Source organism: Nyctereutes procyonoides, unplaced genomic scaffold (assembly GCF_905146905.1).
Source record: "Nyctereutes procyonoides isolate TBG_1078 unplaced genomic scaffold, NYPRO_anot_genome, whole genome shotgun sequence".
In the NCBI taxonomy this organism is placed as follows: Eukaryota; Metazoa; Chordata; class Mammalia; order Carnivora; family Canidae; genus Nyctereutes; species Nyctereutes procyonoides.
The window spans coordinates 15946681-15974110 of record NW_026575137.1 but is presented as its reverse complement, the minus strand read 5'-3'; the positions used below and the strand labels follow the sequence as shown (position 1 = coordinate 15974110).

Sequence of the window (27430 nt, the reverse complement as noted above, 5' to 3'; positions counted from 1 at the left end):
ACCATTACCAGTCCCAGGACAGTCTGTTCTCTGTTGCATCTAATTTTGTTTCTCTCCTCTGAACTTGGGAGCTCTGGGGGTGGGGGGGGTGGTCTCTGGAAGTGTAGGGAACTGGTATTCTTGTATCCTCCACACATCGCCTAGAGCTCTCCCATGTGTCATCCTCCCTAGCCTCCACCTCCTAGTCTGAGTGAACTCTTCTTTCTGGCCACTCTGGCTACTCCCTGTATCTCGGTTTTTGGAGCACTGATTTTTTAGACCTCATTCTCTCCTCAAACTTTCTAACTGCTAGTGTCTAGACTACAAGCAAGAATGTGCATCTAGGGGCGCCTGGATGGCTCAGCGGTTGAGCATCTGCCTTCAGCTCATGTCCTGATCCTGGAATCTGGGATCAAGTCCCATATCAGTCTCCTTGTGGGGAGCCTGCTTCTCCCTCTGTCTCTGCCTCTCTCTCTCTCTCTCTCTCTCTCTCTCACTCACTCTCTCTGTGTCTCTCATGAATAAACAAATAAAATCTTTAAAGAATGTGCAGCTATACCTCAGAATTCTTTTCTACGCATTATCAAAAAGTTCTTCAAAATGTGGCTGTAAAGGTGTCTTTTAAATACTTACGGGAGTGAAAATGGCTACTCTAGTGGCTCAAAAAGCAACTGCTCCGACAGGGCCCACACACCCTCCTTTGAAAGGTCTCCTGTTCACTTGAATTAGAATTTGAGGCTCGGGAGAATCTTTTGATCTCTCTCATTATTGCCTCAGAGCCTCATTAACTAATTATTTGACCTCTGACTTGTTTAATTACAGAGAGAATTGAGCATTCTTGGGGTAGCTTCTTGTAGAAGTTAAAAGCATAGGCCTCAATCCCATAGATCTGGATTAGCATAGACTCTGCCTCTGTCTCAGGTGGCTGACTGTGGGCAAGTTATTTCATGTCTTGAAACTCAGTTTCTTCATCTGTCAAATGGGCACGGTCACACCTGTGTTCCTCGGTGGTCCTACAGATTAAATGAGAAAACACCTCCTGAAGGGCCCACTGAAGGGTCTGCAGCAGTGACCAGGACTGACGCTGTGCCTATCATCGTGCTGCCGAGAGCCTGGGAGGAGGTTACAAACTGGTTTTGGTAGAGTGTAGACATTCCTGAGGAAAGAGATGCATAAGCAGAGACCTGGGAAATGGGTAGGGGCTAGGCAGGGGAGATATCCCAGGGAGAGGGAAGAGCAGGTGTGGTGTGTCCTGGATCAAAGCTGGGAAGCAGCCAGGAGTGAGACTGGAGAGAGAAATCTCAGCTCAACCATCAAAGGCCACATAAAGGATTCTTAGAAGATCAGCTAGGATGCTGTTACATTGATTCAAATGCAAAACCTCAAAGCAATGAGGATGTGGAGCATTTAGTAGATTTGAGAGAGACGTAGGAGGTAGAACTGACAGGATTTGGTGATTCATTGGATGTGCTGGGTTCCGACAGCCCCAATTCAACAACGGTTTGTGGAGTACACCCTCTGTTCCAGGTAGGACCTTGACCGATTGACTTCCTTATCAACCCCTAGGCCAAATGTCGTGCAAACCTCCTCATCCATTCCCAAAGGCCCGGCTGCTTTTGCCTGGGGCAGGGCTCTGACCCTGCCCTGTGGCGTGTGCTTGGGGTAGCCCTGGGCCATTATGATTTTCGAAAAGGCAAGGCTTTCAAGAGAGCTGTCAACACTTGAGGATTTGGAAGCTGATTATCCAGTGAGAAGATTCTCTCAGCCTTTAGACTCCTTTCTCTGAAAGCTGGCTTTGTGATCAGTGTGGTGACCTAAAGAAAGGGTCAGAGAGGCACAGTCACCCATTATCACTACTGCCATGTAGTCATTTGGATGAGCTGTAGCCAACCGAGGAGGAGGATGGGAGGAAAACCCGAACCATGATCCAGAAGACCCTCTCCCTCAGAGTGCCTTTCCTTATCACAATTTGGATTCTTTGGGCAGCCTGGGTGGCTCAGTGGTTTAGTTCTGCCTTCAGTCCCGGGTGTGATTCTGGGGACCCAGGATCGAGTCCCACATCGGGCTCCCTGCATGGAGTCTGCTTCTCTGTCTGCCTGTGTCTCTGTCTCTATCACTCTCTCTGTCTGTCATGAATAAGTAAAGAAAATCTTAAAAAAAAAAAAAACAATTTGGATTCTTTGATACTAAAATCTGTTTGTCTCACCAACAGATGGCAAGTAGAGGCATCGAGAAGTGTGAGGGATGGCAGGGGAAGGAGCCTGGGACTGAAGGCAGCGTGTGGACAGCACAGCTCTGGTGTGTAAGAAGCCCCCCTTCACAGTGTTGGAGAATGACAAGTAAGGAACTCCGAGTTATTTTTAAGTTACTTTTTGATCATTAGACATACCTTTCTGAAACTGGGCCATGTGGGTCATTATTTTTATAAGTTTTATATCAGTAACAACAACAAAAAGCTAACATTAAATGCATATTATGTGGGAGGCCCCATTACCAGGCAGGAAACGGTATCTCATTTATTCCACACAATGAAGCCATGTCTTAAGTGGAACAATTGTTCCCAGTATGCAGATCAGGGAGCTGGGGCCCAGGGAGCTGGTGTAACTGGTTCAGTGCTCCGCAGCCAATACATGGTGGAGTGAGCCTGTGAAGAGCATGAAAGTTAGGACATTTGGCGTTTGATGGAAGCTGATGGCTAAACAATACATCATGTGTGGAAAGTTTTGTGTTTGGTAATGAGAAAATAATGCTAATCAGGTGTGTTCTGTAAATACTGGGGACTGTTTATTTTAAAGCAACCACATAGTGGTCTACATGTTCCCAAAGGTCTTCACAAGGAGACAAAGTGCCCTTTCGTCCAGTTTGACCTCTGAAGACCCCTTCCATCCGAACAGCCCCTTTGTGTGTCAGGGCACGAGGTGGGCCGGGGGTCACAGCATCCACAGTGCAGAGTGCCCTCATGAGTTAATGCTCTCCAGGGATCAAGCCAGGCAGGCTTCTGGTTGGAGTCCCCCTCCTTGAGCCCATGCACTGTACACTCTGCCCTCCCTAAAGTGAGCAGCTGGTAAGAAAGGATGCTAAGCAGGCCTGCAGACTGCCTGACTCCACCATTCCAGAGCCTCAAGGAAGTTTCTCTCTTGGGAGCCAGCCCTGCATGTTTGGTTCTGGCAGACAAGTCTGAGCTGGATGAATGAGCAGGAAGTGCCAGATCCTGCTCTGCACACAGTGATCCTGAGCTTTTTGTAGAATAACCTGTCCAGCCCAAGAGGAGAACGTCCCATACCCACGCCCCCCCTCCACCCCCCCCCCCGACTGCCCCAGCCCCAGCCAACTATAGCACCTCCCATCTCAGAAGAGAGCTTATATTCCTTGCCTGGATTTTTGAAATTCCTTAATTGGAGCAGAGGGAGCATCTTCCAACGTTACTTCTCTAGTTGTGATCATGCTAGTCAACTCCCACAGTCCCTTAAGTCCACAGCTTGACTACTTGAGGAACATCTGGTAACTCATATCCCCCTCTAGGCCTCAGATTCTTGATCTGTAAAACGAAGTGTTTGGATTCAGTGAGCTTACAGTTTTGGTTCTGAATTCCTTATCAGTAGGATAAAAAGGGTAGTCCATACTACCAAGCAATCAAAATAATCCCCTCTCCCACTTAAAAAAGACTGAACTCATTAGCTGAGACACTGAAGGGAAACATAGGGGAAGAAGGATGTCTTGTATTCTATCTAGATGTCCCAAGATGGGAAGCCCACATGTGAGTAAAGTCCCCAGACCTGGTAACTCATCACAATGGACCCAAGATGATCCAGGGCTCTCCTAGTAGCACCCATGCCTCTCACCCAATCCTAGATGCTGAAGAAGCATCAGCAGTCCTGTGACATGATCCCCTTACCTTGAGTAGTGTTGGAAGAGGTCTTAGAACCTGTGTCACCTCCTTCTACTCTTTACTAAAGAAAGGAAGCTGAGCACAGCTGAGGAAGCTGTGACTTACTCAAGGTCTCACCTGTCGTAGGTTTGGGGCTGAGCCCACAGGCCATAATCTCTGCTGCCAGCCCAGTGCCAGAAAGGAGAGGAAGGGAATTTTTACCTGGGAAGCACTTTGATTTTTATCCACCCCAGGGAATTCACTCTCCATTTGGTCAGGGTGGACAACCTGTGATTTCCATGAATGATTTAGGGCTAGGAGATTTCATTTCAGGAACTTTGCTACCCCTATCTTCACCTTCCAGTCAACTTAAATTACGACCAGTGTGCTAGTCCAGAAACCCCAAAGGGTACATGGAAAGAACCTAGGGGAGGAAAAGAAGGGGAGGAAAGAACCTAGGTCTTTCCCGTTAAAAAGTCATCTTTTGGATTTAAATCGGCCCTGGTTAAAATAATCAAGGGAATTGGGGGAACTATAGAAACTATAGAAAGGTCAAAGGTTTGCAGGTTTAGGGTTTCGTGGGAACATGCGCATGTTTGGACCAGACCCAAGTGCTTGGTTGACCTGTTTGACAGGTAACAATTAGAGAGTGGGAGCTTGCCTGGCTGGAATGTGGCTGCAGAGGCCGGCAGGAGGATCTGGTTTACCTGCTCAGCAGGTGGGGCCTGCTGAGTCGGGCAGGCATGTGCACGCACAGCATTCCAGAGAATCGGTTTTCTTTTAAAGACACAGAAATGACTGCAGGGCACAAAGGGTTGGGTTGAGCCTTGGCTGGAAGCCGTTAGCTATTTGCAAGGTAAAGAGGCAAAATAAATAATTCCCTCTAGACAGCTCAAGGAAGAAACTGTAAAGACATTCAGTACTTTTTTTTTTTTTTAAGATTTTATTTATTCATGATAGACACAGAGAGAGAGGCAGAGACACAGGCAGAGGGAGAAGCAGGCTCCATGCAGGGAGCCTGACGTGGGACTCCATCCCGGGTCTCCAGGATCACACCCTGGGCTGAAGACAGGCGCTTAAACTGCTGAGCCACCCAGGCTGCCTTTTTTTTTTTAAATGTCTAAAACGAATATGTGCTTCTTGTCTCAATACCTCAGAAGGTCCGGACTGGTACAAAATGCCAAAGGTAATAGTTGCGAAAAGTCATTCCCCTGTCCCCTGACTTTTCTCCCCCCTTTTTTCTTTTTAAAAAGTCTCTAGTATTATTGAGAGCAAAACATAGGCTCCTTGAAGGATGGTGTCTGGCTTGGGACAGTCCAGTAACATTTGCAATGTTTTTTTTTTTTTTTAATTTTATTTATTTATTTATTCAGAGAGACACAGAGAGACAGGCAGAGGGAGAAGCAGGCTCCATGCAGGGAGCCCGACGTGGGACTCGATCCTGGGTCCCCAGGATCACACCCTGGGCCGAAGGCAGTGCTAAACCGCCGAGCCACCAGGGCTGCCCAACATTTGCTACTTTTATTAGCACAGCTGAAAGAGACACCCAGGAAAGTAAAGTTCTGAGTTTTTTTCCTCACTAAATTGTCCATATACATAATCTGTATATTTTTCAAGTTAAAAATACTGTTTTGATAAAACATAATGGAATAAAGTTTTGTGTTAAAATAACGAAAGATCAGGATAATATTATATATATAATATATAGCATAATGGGGAGTCTACACAAACATACACCCCCATGCAGCACATGACTTCCTTTTGATTCCAAGGGTTTTTTTTTTATATCAATTTAACTTCCCTGTATCTTATTTATCATTGATGAGAAGGGGGAAGCCAACGAAGTTGGGACCTGAAAATTGGTTGTAATGTTAAAGGGAACATGGCTAAAACAAACTCGACACTCTGAAAATTTCCGAGTAATTAATTTTTTTTTATTTATTTATGATAGTCACAGAGAGAAAGAGAGAGAGGCAGAGACACAGGCAGAGGGAGAAGCAGGCTCCATGCACTGGGAGCCCGACGTGGGATTCGATCCGGGGTCTCCAGGATCGCGCCCTGGGCCAAAGGCAGGCGCCAAACTGCTGCGCCACCCAGGGATCCCGAGTAATTAATTTTTAAAAAGATTTTATTAATTTATTTGAGAGAGAAAGAGTGGGAGGCAGAGGGAGAGAGAATCTGAAGCAGACTCGGCACTGAGCGCAGAGCCTGATGTGGGGCTCGATTCCATGACTGTGTGATCATGACCTGAGCTGAAACCAAGAGTTGGATGCCTATTGCACTGAACCACCCAGGTGCCCCTCCAAGCAATTAGCTTTTAAAAATTTGCCAAATTAGGGGCGCCTGGGTGGCTGAGTTGGTAAAGCAGCTGCTTTTGGCTCAGGTCATAATCTCAGAGTCCTAGGATCGAGCCCCATGTGGGGCTCTCTGCTCAGCAGTGACTCTGCTTCTCCCTCTCCCACTGCCCCTCCCCGCTGCTCATACATTCTTTACCTCTCTGTCTCAAATAAATAAACCTTAAAAACTTTTTTGCCAAGTTAGTTTTCTTTATTTTTTTTGTTAGTTTTCTTTAAAAACAAACAACAAACCTCCCCCTTCTTTCACAGTCTGTCTTCATTGCAGAAATTATTTAAGTCACCTCCAAATAAATGGTGGCTGCTTCCCCTTCCTCTGTGTGCTCCCAAAGCTCTGAAGTCCATCATTGCATGCACATCACTTGAGTCCTGGTAGTGAGATGGGAGGGCAAGAAAGGATTGGCAGCTGGTGATTACATAGAAAGAGCCTTGCTAGTTCAAAGAGTTAATTATAGTGAAGCAAAGGATCTTAAAATTCAATTGGCAGAAACAAACAAGCAAACAAAAACTTAGCTGTCTCATTGTTGACTATTGCTGGTGGTAAAACAGCTGCTACTGTGGCAATTTAACTCTTTAGATATCTGTATAATGTGAAGATTCTTGTGTGCAGATCATTGACCAGGACTGATCAAAAGTCAGTGCTAATAATAGCGAAGTGTCAGAACAGTAACAACTCCCAGATCCTGAGCTCTTCTTACTGTGTGAAATGTGCTGTTCTAAACTGTCCACATTTTCTCATTTAATTTCCACAACAACTCTGAGACAGGTATTATTATGGTCTCCATTTTACAGACAAGATCGAGACACAGAGATGTTTCAGAACTTGCCTAAAATCACACAGTTCGTAGGTACAGAACCAGGATCTGAACTTAGGCAGTTCATTCATTCATACAGTTTTGACCTCCTGTTCTGAGAGGCGCAGTGCCAGGGGTTCACAGGACCATGATGAAGTCTTAGAGTTCATCCTTCATGGACAAATTAGAAGTCACAGAATCTAGTTACTGTTTCTTTCTTTTTCTTTTTTAAAAGATTTTATTTATTTGAGAGAGTGAGTGAGAAAGAGAGAGAGCACAAGTAGGGGGAGGAAGAGGGAGAACCAGACTCCCCGCTGAACAGGGAGCCCAACATGGGGCTCGATTCCAGGACCCTGAGATCATGACCTGAGCTGGAAGCAGAGGCTTGACCAACCTAGCCGCCCAAGCACCCTTAGTTACTGTTTCTGACTCTAACCCAGTCTCTTGACTATTCTCTAGATGTCCCCTTATGGATGCACACACTTTATTTTTTTATTTTTATTTTCTTATTTTTTTAAGCTTATGTATTTATTTATTAGAGAGAGAGAGAGAGCACAAGCAGAGGGACTGGTAAGAAAAGCAGAGCCAGAGTAGGCTCCTGGCTGAGCAGGGAGTCGGATGTGGGGCTCAATCCCAGGACCTTGGGATCATGACCTGAGCCAAAGGCATAACGGACTGAGCCACCCAGTGCCCCTAATTACTGTTTCTGACTCCAACACCAATTCTCTTGACCATCCTCTAGACAGCCCCTTAGTCCATACCCTTTAATGGCCGTAGTTGTGTCTGATGCCACCTATCACTGTACCAGAGACCACTACCTTCATTTCTTTGGTTCCTAGCCATGCCGAGACACCCTCAAAGTCAGTGTCATCGAGCGACAAAGGATGATGGCTGTTTTCTAAGGCCTATGCTACATGTACACTCCAGGCCTGCTTTGTTTTATTTGCTTAATTAGCATGAGAACCATAAATCCAAGTTTGAAAGTCCTGTGAGCAGAGCTTACTATGGGTGTGAGAAGCCACTTCAATTACTAAGTATTTTATCAATAACAAATATTTGCATGATACTTTTTACCCCTTGATAATTAGACCTTGATCTCCACAGATTCTGACATACTGACTACTTCTGATAAATCCTGAAAAAAACAAACAAAAAAGGCAAAATAGCCAGATTTGAGGAGACTAGGATTGGGGTGTTGGGGTGGAGCAGGGAGGAGAATATGTTAATTGCCTTCAAATAATTGAAGGACTGTCAGATGCAAGAAAGAATAGGCTGGTGTTGTGTAGCTCCAAGTTAGAAACCCGGGACCAATAAGGAGAAGTTGGAGGGAAACAGGTATTGATCCTACAGAAAGACAAGTTTGTTATTCCTCAGACTAGAAAGTGGTGGAGAGAATATTTAAATGCCAGTTCTATCACTGTGGTAAGCATTTGTTGTTTTGCTTTCCAGAATCCATTCCTCTTTATTCTAAAAGCAATGGCTTGGTTCCTTTTGGGGAAATGACATTTCCCCATTGACAGCAGTCTTGGTGGCTCAGTCAATCAATATGTACTATTCAGTCCTGGCCCAGAGTTGAGCATGTGACCTAAGCTGGACCCATCGGATTCAATTCCCCAGAACCCTCTCTCTTGAGCTGAGAGACATGAGGGTGGAAAATGGCCAGAGATGATTCTTCCTTGAGCAGAGCCCTGACAAGAATACCCTGATGAGAATACCAAAGTACTAGAGACATTTTATATAGGAAGCATCTCCTTCAAGTTCAATTTTCCCACCATTTGCTTCCAGTCTTTTTTTTTTTAAGATTTTATTTATTTATTTATGAGACACACACACAGAGAGAGAGGCAGAGACACAGGCAGAGGGAGAAGCAGGCTCCATGCAGGGAGCCCGATGTGGGACTTGATCCCGGGTCTCCAGGATCACGCCCTGAGCTAAAAGGCAGCGCCAAACCGCTGAGGCACCTGGGCTGCCCAGCTTCCAGTCTTTAAAAGGAATCATCATGAGCACTGGGTGTTATATGCAACTGAAGAATCACTAAACTCTACTTCTCAAATTAATAATACACTGTATGTTAATTTTTTTTTTAATTTTAAAAGATTTTATTTATTTTTTTCATGAGAGACACAGACAGAAAGGCAGAGACATAGGCAAGAGGGAGAAGCAGGCTTCCTCTGGGACCCCAATGTGGGACTCGATCCTGGGGCACCAGGATCATGCCCAGAGCAAAGGCAGAGACGCTCAACCTCTGAGCCACCCAGGGGTCCCTTTATGTTAATTATTTTTAAAGAAAAAAAAGAATGAAGCTGAGCCCCTTCCCCCAAAAATAAAAAATAAAGAGAATCATCAAGGCTTGTATCTCCAACCAAAATTCCTTATGATGTGGTTTGCCTACAGAATAGAATTATTACCATCCCTGTTTCTTATTTCTTTAGCATTCTCTAAATTCCATTCACTACTCATATCTTCCCAATAGCCTCTATTTTTGCTTAAGTTAATAGGAATTTTTTCAATGAGAGCAAAAAGTTCTAACTGGCGACCATTGACTAGATGTGTGGCTGTGATTGTGGGAAATGATTTGACTCTCTGAGCCCTAGCTCCCTCATCTGAAAATGATCCCAGTAGGTTTTAGAGTTTAATAAGGGACAGCATCTATAAAGAGAAAGGCACACAGTAAGTGCTCAATAAATGCTGGTTCTCTTTCTCCTTTAAAACATGAATTTTCTGTTTTCAGAAAATAAGATGTTTATAGGATAGTTAGCATAGTGCCTAGTACACAACAGGTATTCAATAAATGGTATAGTAAATGATAGCTATGGAAGGGGTTTAATTATAATTTTTTGTCACTGAAAGTATTCAAATCTGGGCTAGAAAACGATTGGCCAGAGATTTACAGAGGTGATTCCACCATGAGATGAGTTGTTGAGCATGATAGCATCATTTCTTTCTTACACTGAGGGTCTGTGATTCTATACTAAAGAGATTTAGCACTGGATGAGCAGGAGATTGTGCAGTTCCTTTAAATCAAAATGACAGAGGCAAGTGTCTTGGAATGAGGACTGAACATGGTTGGGTGTATCTCTTAGGCTGAAGTCCAAGCCTACATTGAGGAGAGGTCACAAGCAACCTGCTGTAGAAGAGAGTTCTATTGGTCACCCATTAGTGTCCTATAGACTAACTCAGTACTTTCACCAGTTTTTGTCTTTTTTAAGATTTATTTATTTGAGAGAGAGAGAGAGAATAGGGAAAGGCAGAAGGAGAGAGAATCTCAAGCAGACTCCCCGCTGAGCCCAACACAGGGCTCGATCTCATGACCTGAGATCATGACCTGAGCTGAAATCAAGAGTCAGGTGCTTATCCAACTGAGCCACCCAGGCACCTCATCACCAGTTTTGTCTTAATCAGGAACACTGACTCCAGAAATAATAAAGTTTATTGAAAGGACACACATGCATTGGAGTTCTGGAAGAGCCAACGGAAAGGAAGGCAGCTCTGTGAAATGCTCTTTTCACATTTCTAACTCTCTCCCTCACAGCAAAGTCTCTCTCTGTATGTTGTCTCCTTTAACTTCTTCCTTGCTAGCTGGCTACTTCCAGTTATTTGTCTACGCATAGCCTAAAATGGCCATTTGGTCCCCAAGTCTGCACGGTCATCCAGTTCCAGCCACCATAACTAACTTCCACCTGAGTGTCTTTAACTAAATCCAGAGAGAAGAATTTGACTGACCATTGAGTCATAAATGTCACAGGCTACTCATGGGACATCCCAGAGACTGATGTTCTTATCAGGTGCAGTCAGTTGAGTCTGGGGCAAGAGGCTCACCTGGTCTGTTGCCCATGCAGCAGGAGATGTGGACTGGTCAGGAAGCATTAGTAACATCTCGTAAGAGGCATCTTACCTGTGATGATACCAAAATACAAGATGCATTCTTGTATATTAAACATCTCCTTTAAGTTGTATTTTTCTGCCATTTTCTTTTAGTTTTTATTTATTTATTTTTTAAATTTTATTTATTCATTCATGAGAGACACAGAGAGAGAGGCAGAAACATAGGCAGAGGGAGAAGCAGGCTCCCTGAGGGGAGCCTGATGCAGGACTTGATCCCAGGACCCTGGGATCACGTCCCCAGGGGAAGGCAGAAGTTCAACCACTGAGCCACCTAGGTGCCCCTTCTTTTAGTTTTTACAGAAAAATTCTAAGGGTTATATCTCCAACCCAAATTCCTTTTTTTTTAAATTTTTATTTATTTATGATAGTCAGAGAGAGAGAGAGAGAGAGAGAGAGAGAGAGAGAGGCAGAGACATAGGCAAAGGGAGAAGCAGGCTCCATGCACTGGGAGCCCGACGTGGGATTCGATCCCGGGTCTCCAGGATCGCGCCCTGAGCCAAAGGGAGGCGCTAAACCGCTGCGCCACCCAGGGATCCCCCTCCAACCCAAATTCTTTATGATGTGGTTTCCCCTTGAAGAAAATCTAGAGAATATGGACATTTCCCTTTGGTGGTGAATACAGAATGTTGACTTGAAGCAACAGGGTCTTTCAGATGTGTTGCATAAAATTCGTGAACTAAGAGGGAAGTGTTTAATCAAAAGGCTTTAGTTTCTAGTCAGAGGACAGATGGAAGGAGGACCTCAGGCCATGGGAATGGGGAGAAGATGACAGTAATAAGGGAGTTAGGTGAGAGAGCTGGGGAGGAGCAAGAGGTCAAGCGAGAGCTGGAGCTCAGAGTGGGAGGCAAGCCAGCCAAGACCACAAACCAGACAAGAACATGTTGCTTCCCTCATGGGTCCCAGAACACCTAGAGTGAAACTGGGAAAAGAGTACAGCGTCAGGTAGAATGAGAGAGCCTGGCTGGGTGAGGGCTTGGCTCCAGTGACTGTGCAGAGTGCCAACCCCGCATCAGGCATGTAAACTCTCTCCAGGCTCAGAGCTGTGTTTATCTCATGAGACTCTAATCATCAGCGTGTGTTCAGTTTGAACACTTGGAAGGTCTTAGCTACGATGGTCTCATTGGCCTCTGACTAAAAGGAGTTTCAGGGGTAAGAAGGAGGAGGATACATTTTTAAGATCAGGTAAATGTCTTAAAACATATTTAAACAAAGGAGAGTGTAAACATTCTAAAAGGGCCCTGAACATAATGTTCCCTGAGAAGTTTTGAAAGCCAGCCCAGGGATTGCCCTGTCATTTATTGTAGTCTTGTGTGCCATTCAGATGCTTGTGAGATCTGACCACAGAGCGGGGCTCACATCATTGCAATTGTCTGGGGGATACTCCTTTGACATCGTCGTGTCTCTAAGAAAACACTACCACAAGTGTCTCTGTTGGAATGGGAGATTTGATGGATTATCCCTGGGCCTCCAGGGACTGGGCTAAGAAGATACTGGATTTAAAATTTTGGGCCCACAGTCTTCAAATTTGAGGATTAATGCTTGATCCTCCTCTGAGGGGGGGCTTAAGCCTCTGCTCATTGATTCCAAATGTTCTAGACACAAATTTTAAGGTGGGAACTCTGTGAACAATGAAACAGCCTCAGAAAAACTCTGCAGAAAGCTTTACCTTAACTCATTACTCAACTTTGCAAATTTTGAGGACTTAATGAGACATTTTTAAATAAAGAAAGGGATTACTTAAAGGCTAAGGATATCTGGGACCAGCTTAAATTGGGCAATGGGAAACCTAAATTGCCCTTTGAGGATATTATTCACCCTATAAAAACAAAGTGTATTTTTTCACATAAACATGTCAGAACGGCAACTGTATAGACAAGTGTAGACTGGTTGCTGTCCGGTCTGCCAATTTTCAGATAAAAGACTGGGATCTGATAAGTGACAGATTACCATGAGAACATTTGCAGCAGAATCTTTTCTGGTTCATCATTTCAGTGCCAAACATGTAAGTGTATCAGTAAGAGTTCAATACAACTGCTCTTCTCACAATGTATTTGTAATATTCATCTACAAGGGGAGGCTTTATCCGATGGCCACTCTGAAAGTATTGTAATCCCATGGCCTGTGTATAAACCAGTAGTCCTGGTGCTTGCTTGTAAGGACTGGGCAAACAGATTCCCGATCTGTAAGTAAAAATATTTTTGTTGTATCTATGAGCAGATACCATCTCTTCTCCACCCACCAGTTAATACATCTATGAAAAGGAGAGAATTATCCTTGTTCAGTGTCTCTCACAGTTCAACAAATTGCATACCACCGCACAGTTTTTGCCCTATCATCATACTGTCTGTAAAGTTATTTATGGATTTTTTCTTTAAATCAACTCACTTTAAAAAAATCTAAATGAACATATATATATATTTTAAGGTTTTATTTTATTCATGAGTGACACAGAGAGAGGTGGAGACATATGCAGAAGGAGAAGGAGGCTCCCTGCAGGGAGCCTGATGTAGGGACTCCATCCCAAGGACCCCGGGACCACTACTTGAGCTGAAGGCAGATGCTCAACCACTGAGCCACCCAGGCATTCTAAATAAACATATTTTTTTGATTTTTATTTATTTATTTATGATAGTCACAGAGAGAGAGAGAGGCAGAGACACAGGCAGAGGGAGAAGCAGGCTCCATGCACTGGGAGCCCGACGTGGGATCCGATCCCGAGTCTCCAGGATCGCGCCCTGGGCCAAAGGCAGGCGCTAAACCGCTGCGACACCCAGGGATCCCTAAATAAACATATTTTTAATAAAATTGATAATTTCTTTTAAAATCTGCTTTACCTGAGGAGTCACAGCCTTTGTGAACTAATTATTTTTTCTAATATCAATTGAAAACAAATACATAAAGCTATTACAAGAAAAAAACTTGGCCCATTTTGAAAAATAATAAGTAAAAGCATCTTGTGTAACCATGAGTGGCATGCAGGTCACGTGTTAGAAAATACTGCCCAGCTGTAAAGAGGATGAGAGGTGCGAGGGAAACTTTATGCAGACTGCCTAGTTCTGCCCTGGAAGAGGCCAGTTGCTTCCAATATTCTCATTAATTGTTCAGCCAATCCTGGGTTAGTCAGTCATCCCCTGCAACTTCATTTCCTCCTCTAAGGAAGTTGGACTAAATAGGGTGTGAGTTCCTTTCTGTCTCTAACGACCTGTGATTTTTCCATGATTCTGTTTTTGGGGCCCAACACCCCACTAGGAGACACTGTCAAGAGCAGGTGGCTGTGAACACAAGTCGATTTTCTGGCAGCACTCCATAACATGCTTAATCTTCCTGGGAATTTTGCAGAACTTTGCTTTTCTTTTCATCAGCGATGGTTAGGAAATACCCCTCCCAGCCAGTGGGTGGGAGAAAAAGCCCCCTTTCTCTAGACTGGATGATTTGTGATGGCGGTGGGGGGAAAGGCAAGTGGAAAAAGGAATTTGGAAGGTGGCTTTGAAAGGTGGCTGATTTAGCCCCTACTGTCACCACCAGACTATCACCCCCTATCTAACAGCCCTACTTCTCTGGAATGATCTTGGGGAAAAGGAGAACCTAAGGTGATTATTCCACACCTAAGAGCACAGTGATGGGGGCAGCCCCAGTGGCTCAGTGGTTTAGCACTACCTTCGGCCTGGGGCGTGATCCTGGAGTCCTGGGATCAAACCCACCTCAGGCCCCCTGCAGGGAGCCTGCTTCTCCCTCTGCCTGTGTCTCTGCCTCTCTCTCTCTCTGTGTCTCTCATGAATAAATAAATAAAATCTTAAAAAAAAAGACCTCCTGAAAAGGTCTTGCTAAAAAAAAAAAAAGGCACAGTGATGATAAATAATAACAACGATGCATAATTAATGCGTTATCAGGTCTAATGAAGTAACAGCAAGTCATTAACCTCACTGAGCTCATTTCCTCAGTCAAAAAAGACAGTTTGAAACTGACCGTGTGTGAAACTTCTGGGGGCTCTATATAGTTCTTTGAATGTAGAACTTCAGCTTTTATTATTTATTTATTTATTTTAAAGATTTTATGTATGTATTTGAAGAGAGCATGAGAGGGCGTACGGGGAGGGAGGGAGATCCACGAGCAGACTCTGCACTGAGCGAGGAGCCCGATGTGGGCTCCATCTCAGGACCCCGAGATCACAACCCCAAAACCAAGAGTGGGTCACTTAACTACATGACCTAAGCATCCCCCAGCTTTTATTTTTTAAGCAAAAAACTTTAAATTTGACAGAATTCCTTAAAAAATCTGGCATCATGGGACACCTGGGTGGCTCGGCAGTTTAGTGTCTGCCTTGGGCTCAGGGCGTGATCCCGGAGTCCCAGGATCGAGTCCCATGTCAGGCTCCCTGCATGGAGCCTGCTTCTCCCTCTGCCTGTGTCTATGCCTCTCTCTGTGTGTGTCTCTCATAAATAAATGAATAAAATCTTTTAAAAAATTAAAATAAAATAAAAATCTGGCATCAGAAGACAAAAATTAAGTTACCTTTTAGGATAACCATCTAGCAAACTTTGATACATGTAATTTCCATAAGTTTTGGGAACTATGACGTGGTCTGTGGTACAACTCTATCTATATGTCACATGTCTGTGTTCTTTATTATTTCATTTACTTATTCAGTCATTCTTTCTTCAAACATACACTGCACTTCTCTTATGTACCACCTAGCAGAACATGGTGATTGGAAGTGTAATTCTGGAAGCAGAATAACTTGATACTGAATTTCATTTCCACTACACATTAGCTCTCTGACTTTGGGTAAGTGACTTAAGGGAATCTCCTTGGTTCCCTTATCTATAAATTTGAATGACAAAATATTGACCATAATCATAGGATTATTGAAGATTAAAAGAGATAGCAGGTGGAAAGTCAAGAGTCTGGTATATAGTAATAAGCACTCAATAAATGGCAGCTGTTTCTGTCCTCTACGTCACTGTTATTATGGGCTAAATTGTGCCCCCCCCCCCCCCGATTCATTGTTGAAGTCAAACCCCAGTACCTCGGAATATGACTATATTTAGAGACAAGACCTTTAAAGAAGTCATTATGATAAAATGATGTCATATGGGTGGTCCTAATCTGACTAGTGTCCTTAATTAGGACAGGGGCTCCTGGGTGGTGCAGTTGGTTAAGTGTCCAACTCTTGATTTCAGCTCAGGTCAAGATCTTGGGGTTGTGAGATCAAGCCCCATGTCTGGCTCTGCACTTAGTGTGGAATCTGATTGAGATTCTCTGCCTCTCCACCCCCTTCCCTGTTCTCTCTCTCTCTCTCTCTCTCTCTCCCCTCCCTAAAATAAATAAATAAATCTTAAAAAAAAAAAGGCAGGGGGAGTAGGACAGATGTATACTGGGTAAGACTATGTTGAAGGCACAGGGAGAAGATAGTTACCTATAAACCAAGGAGAGAGAGCGTGAAATTAACCTTAACCATGCCTTGATGGTGGACTTCTAGTCTCCAGAACTGTGGGAAAATAAATTTCTATTGTTCAAGTCACCCTGTCCGTGGTACTTGTTATGGCAGCCCCAGGAGACTAATAGGATCCTCACTGTCACCACGTGCTGGGATTCAAAAGTGATTATGCCATTAACTCTTTCCATGAATTCACAATCTAATAGAGGAAGAGAAGCACCTAAGCAAATATGCTTTGTAATGCAGCTTGTTAAGGGGGAAAACCCAGGTCTGTATCCATTAAAGCATGGAGAGAAACGCTTCTCAGTGTGGAGTGGGGAGAGGGTACTTAAGGAGAAGCCAAGGCGGGCAGCCTGCCTTCAGCCCAGGGCATGATCCTGGAGACCAGGGATCTAGTCCCACGTCGGGCTCCCTGAATGGAGCCTGCTTCTCCCTCTGCCTGTGTCTCTGCCTCTCTCTCTCTCTCTGTGGCTCTCATGAATAAATAAATAATTTTTTTTTTTTAAAAGGAGAAGCCAAGGAGAAATAGGTAAAGAAGGTCATTTGGGGCGACAGCACATGCAGTAGAATACTTGTGAAACAAGGACCTTCTTCAGGATTTGTTATTTAGGAATCATTTGTTCTCCAAGCATGGGATCTCACCTGTTTGTGGTGTAGAGAGAGTAAGTCCTACCCGAAACACAGTGATCCATTATTCATCAGCTGGCTAAGCTAGTGCCTGAACGCTCATTTCTGCAGTCCAGATGAGTTAAGGATAGCACAAAAAGATTCCATTTGGGCCCACCAGAAGCATTAGACATGCCAAGTGTTTTTTGTTTTGAAGCTAAGGTAACAGGACACCTCAGCTTTAACTCAGGATGGATAAGAGGACAATGAGAAGGGGGCAGGTTCAGAGGCGGTGGTTAAAATGTAATCCATTTGTTCTTGGATATACATATGTAGAGATTCAGAATATAGAAAAATATGATTACAAATGGCTTCGTATAAAGCCCTCATCCTAAATTCAAATAAATTATACCATTAAATGAATCAGATTAAGCTAGGTGGGGAAGGTAATATTATTCTCTACCTGTTTCATGGATTGTTGAGGATTAATGAGCTCTAATGTCTGTAAACCTCTCTGGCAATGCAGAAGAAAAGAACCAGAGAATGAGGAGGTGTTATTATCCTCTCTCCGATCCCTTGCAAAGCTACAGGACCAAATGCCAAACAGTCTGTCTCACTCTTTATATTTTTCAAAATAACAAAAAATGATTAAGGAACATTTTGGTAAAAGACACACATACAAAATCTCCCATTTTATTGCTCCATAGTTCCTTCACCTTTATTCTGATTCATCCATTGGTTGTCATCATTCACGTATTTTGAATATTTACATATTTTGTATTAGCTTTCTTGTATTTACTTAACATACCATAATTTATTCATGTTGCTATACAATCTTTAAAGTATTATATGGATGCATAACCTATATACCATAAAATCCACATATTTTAGTGTATAATTCTAGGACTTTTAATAAATTTGTATAGTTGTGCAACCATCGCTAAAACCCAGGTTTAGAACAATTCCATTACTTCCCAAAGTCCCTTGTGCCTGCTTTGTAGTTCCTGCTTTCCTCCCCTGCCCTAGGAAACCACTGATATGCTTTCTGTATTAGAGATTTGTATTTCCTAGAAATTCTATGTAAATTTGTGTCTGGCTCATTTTACTTAGTAAAATGTTTTTGAGGCCCATCCACATTGTAGTTATGTGTCAGTAGTCTGCTCCTGAATAATATCCTATTGTATGAATATTTTGTTTATCCACTCGCCAGATGATGGACACTTGGATTGGTCCCAAGTTTTGGCTGTTACGAACACTGCTGCTGTGAACATATGTCTTTGTGTGGACATATGTTTTCATTTTTCTTGGCCAGATAGGTAGGAGTGGAATTGCTGAGTCATATGGTAACTCTGTTTAACTTTTTAAATAAACAGCCAAACTGTTGCAAAGTGGCTGCACCATTTTACATTCCCACCAGCCATCCATGAAGGTTCCGATTTCTCCATATCCTCGCCAGCACTTATTATTGTCTCTCTCTCTTTCTCTTTTTTTAAAATAGGCTTTGTGCCCAACTCGACCCTGAGGTCTCACATGGCATGCTCTACGGAGGAGCGAGACACGTGGTCCCATTGTCTCTCTTTAATTGTAGCCTTTAAAGTGGGTGGGAAGTGGTTTTGTTGAATTCAAATTGCACTTCCTTAATGACTAATGGTGTGAAACATTTCTTTGTGGGTTTTAGCCTTTTATGTGTTTTCTTTGGTGAGATGACTTAAAATCTTCTGCCCCCTTTTAAATTAGGTTGTCTTCTTGTCACTGAATTATAAGTGTTTTTCTTTTTAGTTAGAGATACAATTCACAAATATTTTCTCCCCACCTGGTTTTTCTTTTCATTTTCTTAGTGGTATTATTTTTGAAGAGAAAAACTTTTTATAGTTTTAGTTCTTATATTTAGGCCTGTGATCAATTTTGACTTCGTTTTTATGTCTGGTATAATGTAAGGTCTAAGTGTTTTGGCTTCTGCATGTGCCTATCCAATTGTACCAACACCATTTGTTGGCAAGACTATCCTTTCTCAGGATCCCTGGGTGGCTCAGCGGTTTGGCGCCTGCTTGGCCCAGGACGCAATCCTGGAGTCCTAGGATCGAGTCCCGCGTCGGACTCCCGGCATGGAGCCTGCTTCTCCCTCTGCCTGTGACACTTTTTAATAGTCACAGAAGAATAGTCCGTAAAATGGATGTTTTATAATTAAGCGTACTTCATCATTTAACTGTTCCAGTTTTTTTTCTATTGTTACTAACTTTGCAGAGAATACCCTTTTGTTTATACCTCATTTCCTCTTGGTTGCATAGTTGTTGTTTTTTAAGATTTTATTTATTTGTTTATTTATTAGAGAGAGAGAGCATGCATGAGTGAGAAGGGAGGATCAGAGGCAAAGGGAGAGAGGATCTCAAGCAGACTCTGCACTGAACACAGAGCCCAACTCAGGGCTTGATCTCATGACCCTGAGATCAGAACCCTGAGATCACCACCTAAGTCAAAACCAAGAGTGGGCTGCTCGATTGACTGAGCCACCCAGGCACCCCTTGGTTGTATAGTTTCTTAAGGTGAGTTCTGGGCAGAGGTGGAGGGATTGCTGGATAGAGGGCTATGACTGTGTGGACCCCCATCTGTTTGGTATAAAAGGGACACCTTTGACAGGTAGGGCAGTGGTTTTCACACCAAAGGGCTAACATTTATTGAGCACTTGTGAAGTGCAGGCATTGCATGAAATGCTTTATACCTATTATTTCACTGAATCTTCGCAACTATTTGTAAAGTAGATGTGATTATCCCCACTTGACAGGAGAGGGAGTTAAGTGCATTGGCCCTGTTTGATCAGCAGATGGTTAGGAGAACCAGGACGGCAGTTCAGAAGCTCAGAAAGTCTCTCTGACTTAAATACTGAAGTACCTCTCCCTGCTCACTGTCCTCAGCAGTTGCTAGTTGTTCACTGGAAGAATCTCTTGCAGAAGTGGGCTCCACTTCTCTTCTCTGGAGTATCAGCACCATCATCATATGTCACAGGAGCTGCCTTGTGGATGGAGGTGGCCCATTTTACAGGCAGGAAAAACTATTAGGAGCCTAATAAGACTGTTAAGAAATTAAAGATCATCACTGGAGGGGGGATGCCTGGGTGGCCTACCAGTTGAGCATCTGCCTTTGGCTCAGTAAGTGATCCTGGAATTTGGGATCGGGTCCCACATCGGGCTCCTCGAAGGGAGCCTGCTTCTCCCTCTGCCTGTGTATGTGTCTCTCATGAATAAATAAATAAATCTTTAAAAAAAATCACTGAAGGAGGCCAGAAAATGATTCTGATTCTGATTAATGTCTCCCAGGCTTCTTTGGTTTCTCATAAATACTACTGAACCAAGGGAAAACTTTCTAATTGTTTTATGTTATATTTTAAATGTGAGTTTCATGGCAAGTGTTGCCAGAGGCTCAGTGCTGGACATTTGCACTCCCATAGACATTCTCAGCCTATGACTTTTTTCCACCCTCCCTTCCTACCCAAGAGCTCTGAAGCCTTTTAAATTGAGGACACAGCATCCCCCCCCTCCCTTGGCCTGGAGTGTGGAAGGAGAGGAAGACCTAGGGGCGGGTGACAGGACGCACAACGGTAGAGCTGTCCCGCAGAACAAAGCGAGTCTGGACTGGGGAGGAGATACCAGCGCCACTGCTCTTCTCGCTCCAAGGAGCAGCCGTGAACAAAGCAGCCGGGGCCCTGCCTGGGAGCCTGCAGCGCGCAGTAATGGACACTCAGCCCTGCTGAGCCCAGCTGGCGCGTGCCAGGGGAGCCTGGGTCTCTGCTTTGTCCAGGCGGGAATTGGGGCTGCCTGGCCCCGGCTCAGCCCAATCTCGGTCAAAAGCGGGCATTGATGAGGGCGGCGGGTCCTGTTTCATTCCAGGGCTGTGCCCCGAAACAGCACGAGGCTGAAAGTCGCTCTTCCTTCCCTGGGGAGATGCTGAGAATGCACAAAGCGAAAGTCTCATGCCCCCCTTTCCAACCACCTGCAGACAGAGCTAACCCCACACTCCAGGCTATTGTGCAAATGTTTCCTCTGCCCAAAATGGCCTTCCTACCTCCCCACCTGCCATTCTGCCAAGTGCTGCGCAAATCCTATCTACACCATTGAGTCTACACGAATGCCAACTGCACGCTAGGCACATGTCCCAGTCTAGGAAATTGTCCTAGGTCTCCCTGGTGTGAATCAGCTCTCCTGTCCCAGTATTCTCTTAGCACTTGGTCTCTAACTGTACTCTAGCTTTTACACAGCCGGGCTGTCATTCTACTCTAGCTTCTGAGCCTGAACTCTGGAGCTTCTTCGTCACTCTTGATTCTGAGCTTCTAGCTTCTAGTTGCTGGCTTAGCAAGCTGAATCTGATCTACTGGGTCTTATTTAACCATGAAATTCTTTTGTTGTTGTTTTTCTCATCATGTCCCCTATAACCAGTGCTTCTTGGCATATACTTTAGGAAACCTTGCTATACTTGGAAGCCTAGACTGGAAGTCTGATTCAGAATTTTTTTTTTTTTTTTTGCGATTTTATTTACTTATTCATGAGATACAGAGAGACAAAGAGAGGGGGAGAGAGAGAGAGAAAGGCAGAGACACAGCAGAGGGAGAAGCAGGGTCCCTGAGGGACTCGATCCCAGGATCCTGAGACTGTGACCGGAGCCAAAGGCAGACGTCCAACCACTGAGAAACCCAGGTGCCACCTGACTCAGATTTTTATTGCTCCCTTGACTCATGGCTTGATTTTGGCCTTATTACCCCAGGCCAACTGAAGCTGTGCCATCTAGCCACTGAAAGTTTGCAGTAAGAACTGCCTGCCTTCCTTAAATATATATTTTAGTAGTAAGTGGATTTTGCTATTGATAAAATTACCTGATAGTGGAGAAGTTGTACTTGTGATGGTTAGTTGAGTCTGGTATGGGGAACAGACACTCCTGACTTTCTGGGAAATGTGCTTCTTTCAGAGGGTATTGAGAGTGGTAATGGGGGTTCAGTTCAGCTTGTGCCCTATAACTCTGGAGGGAAAACATTAGGGCTTCAGTGTCATCACTTAACTGGCTCTTTGCCCAGTGTTACCCGAGGATGATGAGAAATCTTGGTCCCCTAACACTGCCCTGTAACTGGGTTTATTATCACTACCGTGGTCGATGTTCTGTTCCAGGGTAAAGATGCTACTGTAATCACTCAGTCGGTGTCTGCAGCTCCCAGGAGTCACAGGTGAGTATTCAGCACTGTCTGTTTACAGAGGAATAACAGAGATGGCTCAGCCCAGAAATAGGCTGCTCTGGGGCTTTTTGCTCAGCTTGCAATGCCCCCTGAACTCTATACTCATTCACAGAAAGCTGGCTCCCTGCAGTCACGCTCATTTTAAAATATTTATTTATTTGAGAGAACGAGTGGGGAAAGGGACAAAGGTAGAGGGAGAAGCAGGCTCTCTGCTGAGCAGGGAGCCCAATGTGGGGCTTCATCCCAGGACCCTGATATCATGACCTGATCTGAAGGCAGACAGTTAACCAACTGAGCACCCAGACACCCCTCAGTCATGCTCACTGAACTTGATGTTGTACCCGGGGTCCAGCTGATTGGACTACAGGTGGCCATTTGATCCACACAGAACCAGTCAGAGCCTATTTACAGTAAATGTCAGGGTGGGTTGTAGAGAAGGAAAGGAAAATGAGAGAGAGAGAGAGAGAACCAGTGGAAGGTGCAGGGGAAATGAAAGTTTCTGCCTTTAATCCTAAAAGTTCAGAACCACCAGGAGGTCAAGAATGGCATGAAGAGAGTCACCTGTGCCCCTGGAGCTGGCAATGCCCATGCAGCAATGTCCACTTCCAGAGGCAGAAGCTGTGCTCTACAGTGGCAGCTCCAGCATTCCTGTGGCAGCTGAGAGCTAGAATATGGTGGGAAGGCAGTTGTTAAGAGAGGATTTTTTCTGGGTGCTGTATTTGCATAGTATATCCATTGTTTTCAGTTAGATTGTTTGTTTTGGGATAGCTTGAGCAAGAGGAGCTTAATTCTCCCAACTACCTCCTGGCACTGTTACTGGTTGTATCAAGGAGCGATTGCCACATACTGTTGTGTAACAAACCACCCCAAAACTCGTGGCTTACAACAGCAGGCATTTCTTCTCACGCTCTCAAGTCTGCGTGGATCCGTGGTGACTGCACTGAGCTCCAGCTCCAGCTGGATTGGGCTTCTCTCGTGGATTGGGTTTAATACTCTGTGTGTTCTCTCTGGGGTCCAAGCCAAAGGGGCAGCAGCTATAAGGGCAAGCTCTTTTCACAGCCATGACAGAGAAACAGAAGGACAATCCCAACTGTCTGAGTTTGCATTACAACTATTGGCACCCCATTGCCAGTCACCCAGCTGACCTCCAAGTGAAGGGATAGGGAAATATACTTTTACCAATGGAGCTGTAAGGGAAGGCGTGAATATTCTTTTCTTTTTTTTCTTTTTAAGATTTTAAATTTATTTTAGAGGTGGGAGGGGGAGGGAGGAGAGGGAAAGAGAGTCTTAAGCAGACTTCTTACTGAGAAGAAGCCTGATGTGGGGCTCAATGTCACAACCCTGAGATCACAACTGGAGCCAAAACCAGAGTTGGACACTCAACCAACTGTGCCACCCAGGTACCCCGAGGCATAAATATTCTTAAACAAGCAACCATCTACCGCCTTCACGTTCATGAACATTTCTCAATTCCCAATACTCCCCCCAAGAGCAGCATGAGAGGTAGAAGGTAACTTCTGTCTTCTAGACCATCACCTGTTAGTGCTCAGGAAGTGTGAGCTGACTCTTGCTGGGTGCCTTACCCCCCACCGAATATCTTCCCCAAGATGGTGATTTGAACAGAAGACCCCCAGAGGTCTGACACCACTGTCCCCACAGAGCAATGATTCCAATTGGTAGTTTTATAACTTGGGTTTGTTTACTGTCTGTGCCCTCTCCTCCAGATGATGAACTTTACAAAGGCAAGAACCTGTGTCCGTTTTACTCACCACCCATGGTCAGTCACAAAACTGGCACTCAAAAAATATTTGTTAAAGAGATGAGTGAAATTACAATAGTAAGTTTCATAGTATTGGAGCCCAGGTCTTCAATATTTCCCCAAATGCTGGCCACATGCTCCATTTTAACTTCTCCAAAAACCTTTTGCCAAGTGAGTGAAGGCGGCTGGATTGCAAGCTGAGTGGTGACAGAGCCTCTCCGTCGCTGCCTGGGGTTCCTCCCAGCTCCTGCAGTGACATCTTGTTAATAGCTATCTGCCTGGACAGGTCACCTCTGCCCTGACCCGGGTGGGGGTCTCCTGGCCTGATGACGATCAAGTGTCCATTGCCTGGACATTGGCAAAGGCTGACCATTGCCTACTTTGCTCAGAGCTGTTGGGGTGTAAACATGCTGTGTTCCATTGATTTTCTTCTTTCTCTCTGTTTCCTCTTGCCTCAAGTGCAGCAGAATGATCTGATGATGGAAGATTTGGGGAGGGGATACCTTCCTTGTGACCATGGAAATCAAGCCCTAATAAGCCCAAGGCACAGCTCTCTCTGGAGTAGGGACTTGCCTAACCGGACCTGAGGTAAACAGCAAATGCAAAATCAGAGTACATCCTGGGCTTTGCCGAGGGCTTTAGAGAGACAGATTTGGATTCAAACCTAATCTCTACCACTTTACTGAGCATGTGACTGCGGACAAGTTTTGAAGGTTCTCGGTTCTCTCATTTGTAAGGGCTAAACGGTGTTGCCCTGCCGTGCACTTGGGAAGATTCGGTGACAGTCTATTGCAAGTGCCCAGCACAGTGCCTGCCAAACGCTGAGTGCCTCCAACAACGTGTCCTTCCTCATCCCCATCTCAAATGCTTATTCACTTGTCTTTTTTTTTTGCCTCTAAGTTTTTGGGTTTTTTTTTTTTTAAGATTTTATTTATTTATTCATGAGAGACAGAGAGAAAGAGAGAGGCAGAGACACAGGCAGAGGGAAAAACAGGCTCCCTACGGGGGATCCTGGGACCTCAGGATCACTCCCCGAGCCAAAGGCAGATGCTCAACCACTGAGCCACCCAGGTGCCCCTACCTCTAAGTTTTGCAGCAAAGGCAGGTTAGAATAAATATCACATTATCCAAGAAACCAGGTTAACCAGTCAAATCTGAATTTGCGAGGAAAGAACTATCTTAGCATTTTTTTCCCTAACCTTCTCAAACTGTGTGTCTGATAAAGCCTACAGTGCATAAACTTCTTTAGAATATTTTTCTCATCTTTTGGAAGATTTTCATATATATTCAAGATTTGAAATTCATAACAAGCAAAACTAGGAAACATTTAAGTTGCTACAGGTTGTTGGGTATAATATCAAGGATATGATAGAGAAGATTCTGGGTTTCTGAAGCAGGGATAATAAAGTAAATCTGAGTCCCAGCATATCAACCATGACACCATATCACCATGTCGCACTTCATAATGAAGTATGGTGTGTGTTGGCGGGTGTTTCCCCCACTGATGTATTCTGGAATGTTCAATAAAGTTTCACTTGCTGATTTACAGTCACTTCAGAGAGCTGTTTAAGCATCTCCCTCCGTCTCCCCCAGCTGGCAGGGTTCTAGCCTTGACCCCTCCCTGGCCCTCCCGGCCTATGATGGGTTTGCCCGTTGTGCCTCTCTGCCTGGATGTCCCATGAACCCTTAACACTCAACACCTCCGAAGCAGGAGTTGCCATCTTCCCCCAGTCCTGCCTGTCCCCCAGTGTCCCTCCATCCCAGCTGTGGGCACTGTCATCCACCTAGCCGCAGGGGCCGGGAACCACCAGCCTGCCCCCTCTGCCCCTCCTTTCCTGCACTCGGTCAGCCTCCGAGTTTGTTGGTGGTCAGCAAGCGTGCGTGGTGACCAGCTGGGCCAGGCAGGGCCTCAGACACCAGGACCCCAGAGGGGAACAAGCAGGCCTTCAGCTTCTGGAGCTTCACAGCCCCCCACCCTCCATTTCTTGCCTCTGCTCGGTCCATCCTGCCCTGAGCACCTCTGCGGGGGGGTGAGGCCTCTTCCACACCCCGCTGTGCTTCCGCCCGCCCTCCTGACCTCCCTGCCTGCACCCCACCTTCCGAAGTCACTCTCACCTCCTGACCACTTTTCATTCCAAAATGCAAATGTGCGTCACTCCTTTGCTAAGACCCTCTGCCGTTCCCCTTGAGCCTCATTCCCAGACATCTGGATTCTGTAAGGCAGTTGAAAAGAACATAAAGCAAAGTAAGATAAAATAAATAGTAAAGCAGAAGAAGACAATACTGGAGAGCCCTGTAGAGCTGCCAACTTGTTCTCTGTCAGGTATGCATTTAACGATCACTACTTTTTCACAAAAGAAAGGTCATTACAACCAAACCAAAACTTAAGAAAACTTCATTTCAGCAAAGCCTGTGAAAATTCCATCACAAAAGGCTCTTTAGGAACCAGGGCCTGTGGATGGACGCGGCCTCCCCAGGATGCCCGAGGCCCAGCCCGGAGTCACCTGCCCCTGCAGCCGCCGCCCTGCTCCCCTGTCAGCCGGCTGCTCTCGCCTCGGTCTCCCGGCTGGGCACCGACTCACCCAGGAAGCCCTCGTGGTGATGGGTGCTGCCGCACCCCCGGGGTAGGCTCTGTGGTCCCTCCGGCCAACCAGCCTTTCAAGGGGCGAGGTCCCCGCCCCGCCTCCGGCCTGAGTCCGCCACCAGCCGCCCCGGGTTAGAGGGCCGCGAAGCCGACCGGAGGCAGCCGCTTAGAGGCAGGTGCTCAATGTCGCTGTCCCCACCGCTCCCTGTCCTCAGCCCCGTAGGCGTCTGACTCTCGGGGGGGGGGGGGGGGGGTGTTTCTCCCCCTGAAGCCAGCCCCAGCCGCACGTGCCTGCCTGCCTGCCTGCCCTCCGGGCGGCCCTAATTCCTGGCGTCCCTGGGCGCAGGCCTTTGGGTCTGCATCCCCTCCCCTAAGACCTGCGTCTACTTCTGAATATTCAGAACTCACAAGTGAGTAAAAAAGTGCTGCCTCCAGGCGCGAGGGTGACTCAAGCTGGTTAAGCATCTGCCTTCGGCTCAGGTCATGACCCCAGAGTCCTGGGATGGAGCCCTGGGATGGAGCCCTGTGTCAGGCTCCCTGCTCAGCAGGGGGTCTGCTTCTTCTCCCTCTGCCCCTGTCCCTGGCCTGTGTTCTCTTTCTCTCTCACCTTCTCCCTCAGATGAATGAACGAACAAACAAACAAACAAACAATCTTTTTCTAAAAAATGCTGTCTCCCGCAGATTGGTCCCTGTTAGCAGCATACAGCAACAGCAGGAGCTCTGAAACCAGGTTTTCAAATACATAGGCAGAGAGGTCGCTCTTTCAGATACCAGGCTCCATGAACAGGAAGGGAGCCATCCAGAAAGCAGTGGGGTTTGGTTAGTGGGCCCTGGTTTGTTTGAGTTAGTGATTATTTTCTTAGAGATTTGTCAACACAACTTCTCTGGTAGGCTGGAGCTTCTGAGGACAGGGACTTACTTATCTTTATCTCCTCAGGATGAAGCA

General features: G+C 45.4%; 1 long non-coding RNA gene across 1 annotated transcript; it reads left to right on the top strand.

Annotated features, from left to right (window-relative positions):
• Positions 1-1214: 1214 nt before the first annotated feature.
• Positions 1215-25789, top strand: LOC129495716 (uncharacterized). Its single transcript, XR_008661596.1, has 4 exons — positions 1215-1506; positions 2192-2318; positions 22077-22132; positions 24360-25789. It is a non-coding gene; the product is annotated as an uncharacterized LOC129495716 (long non-coding RNA).
• Positions 25790-27430: the final 1641 nt, after the last annotated feature.